Here is a 3,580-nt window from a genome sequence, read left to right on the forward strand (position 1 = left end):
GAGTTCGAACCACACTGGTTCGAATTATATAGGGAGAAGCTGCATCAAGTAATTCGAACCAGGCTGGTTCGAATTACACAAACTGAATTCGAACCAGTCCGGTTCGATTTAGTGGTAGACAGTGCAGTATATATATGGTTCTAAACGTGAGTTGCTCTCATAGAGGGTGTAATATGGCTAGTGAGGAGAGTTTTGTGGTTTTGGTTCACCATAGAGGATCCATTAAGAGGAAAACTCGCTCCGGTGTGAAGTTCACAGATAAGGATCCTCTCTGTATCGTCGTGAAACCAACGACGAGCTATGATGATCTTGTTAGATCTGTGCTCATGAAACGTGGTCTGGAAGGTGCGAAGCGAGTGAAGAAGTTTTTCTATCGCATTCCAATCACTGTCTTGCAGGATACGGTGAAGTATGATTGCTTCACGATTGGTAGTGATGAGGACCTGCAATTAATGTTTCTATGTCGGAGGCAGTTTCCCGAGGTGAGGACACCAGAGTTGTTGGCAAAGTTGGTTGATGTGGTATCCAGCTCAGGGGGTTCGAACCGGAATGCCACCACTGAAGCAGCGGCAGCCGGTTCGAGTTCCAAGCCTGCCGTTGCTTCTTCGTCCGTCCCTGTGTACGAGCCAGCGGTCGAACCAGTCGCCTCCCCGTCTTTTGCTGTTGATCTGAATGATGGAGTAGGCGACGTGGTAGGATCAGTTGATATTCTGCCGAACACTTTACAGGGAGTTCCACCGGTTGGCGTCGGAGATGGAGTGTTGGGTGATGTAGAGGAGGACGACGTCGAGCCGGATATGATTGAGGATGACAGCGGCGACGAGGTTGGAGCGACTGAGCCTGCATTGGTGGTCGGTGGTTCTAGTTCTGGCACACAGTAGTATCCACCACATTTTTCCTCTTTGGACCTAGATGCCATGAGACAAGAGGGTGTTTCAGGGCACTCTGTTGGATTCGGAGCTAGAGATGCTGAAGGGACTGCTGGTTTGACAGAGTTCCAGGTTGGTCAGCAATTTCAGGATAAAGACGAGGCCCTGTTAAGTGTGAAGACTTACAGCATCCGGCGAGGGGTACAGTACAAGGTTGTGGAGTCTGATCATCGCCGTTATGTGGGCAAGTGTTCTGAGTTTGGGAATGGGTGCACATGGTTGATTCGACTGAGTCTGCGGAAGCGCAAGGGCATTTGGGAGGTCAAGCGGTACAATGGACCTCACACTTGTCTTGCGACCTCCATCTCGAGTGACCACATGAGCTTGGATTATCATGTGATTTCCGCGTTCGTTATGCCAATGGTTAGGGCTTATGCATCCGTCAGCATCAAGGTGCTCCTAAATGCCACGGCAGCACACTTCGGGTTTAGGCCGACTTACAGGAGGGTCTGGATGGCGAAGTAGAAGGCAATTGCCCTCGTATACGGTGACTGGGATGAGTCATACAACGAGCTCCCCAGGTGGGTTTTGGGAGTCCAGTTGACGATGCCCGGTACTGTTGCAATCCTACGGACGAGCCCCGTTCGAGTTAGTGGACAAGTAGACGAGTCTCAAGCTTTTTTCCACAGACTTTTCTGGACGTTTCCACCGCTCATCCAGGCATTTCGCCATTGCAAGCCCTTAGATAGCATTGACGGGACCCATCTGTATGGAAAGTACGGGGGTACTTTGCTCATCGCGATTGCACAGGACGGGAACTCCAACATTCTACCCGTTGCATTCGCACTAGTAGAAGGTGAGAATGCAGAGTCTTGGTCATTCTTTCTCTCCCACCTTAGACAGCACGTGACACCGCAGCCCGATCTTCTGGTTATATCGGACAGGTATAACGGCATAAAGGCTGCGCTTGAGGCTCCGGACGGAGGTTGGTTACCTCCATCTGCATACCGTGCATTCTGCATTCGACACGTAGCGGCTAATTTTGCCCTTACCTTCAAGGGCAAGGATGCACGTAGGCTTCTAGTGAATGCCGCATATGCCAAGACCGAGGTTGAGTTTGATTACTGGGTTGATATTCTTCGGTCTGAAGACCCGGCGATGTGTGAGTGGGCGAACCGGATTGATTATTCCTTATGGACTCAGCATCGTGACGAGGGACGGAGATTCGGTCACATGACGACGAATATCTCGGAGTGTCTCAACTCAATCCTAAAGGGTGTCAGAAACCTCCCTGTATGCTCTTTGGTGAAGGCAACATATGGAAGGCTTGCGGAACTCTTTGTTCGCAAGGGGAGAGAGGCTGAGGCCCAGATGGGAACCGGACAGCAATTCAGTCAGTACTTGGTGAAGTGTATAGAGGCCAACTTGAAGAATTCGCGGTGCTTCACGGTGACTTTTTATGACCGGGATAACTCCGAGTTCACCGTAGCCGAGACCACTCCGACGGGCTCTTTCTCATTGGGTACCTACAGAGTATCGCTTGCGTCTCGGACCTGTGACTGCGGGTACTTCCAGGCACTTCATTTCCCGTGCCAGCACACACTTGCATGCTGCGCCTACTCACGGGTTACCTGGTCCTCTTATGTTCACAGCGTGTATCAGATTAGTTCAGTGTTCCGTGTGTACCAGATGGGATTCACACCGCCGATACCGGAGGGATTCTGGCCACCTTACGACGGGCCAACCGTGATCCCGGTAAAACAAAGTTATTTCCGTACTAACCTCTTCGTTGATGACCCCAGCTATATGGGCGACTCCGTCCAAGCGATATAACCGTGCCGGATCGTCCCCCATGAGCAGAGTATTCCGTTCAGGTCTTTCTCGGAGAGAATCTGGGTCGTTTTCTCTGAGATTTGGTGGGGCAGGGGAAGGTGAGAATGGTTCGAATGAGGCTGATTCGAACTCCTTATATAGCCCAATCACTAGTAATTCGAACCAGGGTGGTTCAAATTACTAACAACCTAGCTTAAGTGTAATTCGAACCAGGGTGGTTCGAATTACATGATGACCTCATTTACCCATAATTCGAACTGGCGTGGTTCGAATTACTTGCATTCCTAGTTCGAACCAAGCTGGTTCGATTTACTTTCAATTTTTTCTTTGAAATTCGAACTGCTCTGGTTCGAATTATTTGAAGATGAAGTTCGAACTAGCCTGGTTCGAATTACATAAAAATATGATCTGGCTCATTGCTGTATCGATTTTCATTTTGGCTCATATAGGTAAATTTGGATTGATGTTGGCTTATTATAGTATTTTGCCCTAAATTTAAATATAGAAGTCAAACGGTAATTTTATAATTATCTCACTCTCAATAATAAATATGATATAATAAAATAAAGAGGTAAATATTAAATCGGTACCCGAAAGATTTTGGCACTGATAAAATAGTACCTGACTTTTGTTATTGACAAAATATTCCCTAAAAGATTTTAAAATTTGACAAGTGTGTTTCCGAGCTTGCCGGAACAAATCTCCGACAAACACAATGCTGACATGCCACCTTATTCTAGTGACTTGGCAAACCATCCCCCAAACCCTAATCACTTCCTCCCAATGCAGACTCTCCCTCCATCTCCCTCCCAATCGCAGCCCTCCCCCTGTCCAATGCAACCCCCTCCCTCTTCCTCCCCATTGCAGCCCCCTCCCTC

The sequence above is a fragment of the Arachis ipaensis genome, chromosome B06, assembly GCF_000816755.2.
Source record: "Arachis ipaensis cultivar K30076 chromosome B06, Araip1.1, whole genome shotgun sequence".
NCBI lineage: Eukaryota > Viridiplantae > Streptophyta > Magnoliopsida > Fabales > Fabaceae > Arachis > Arachis ipaensis.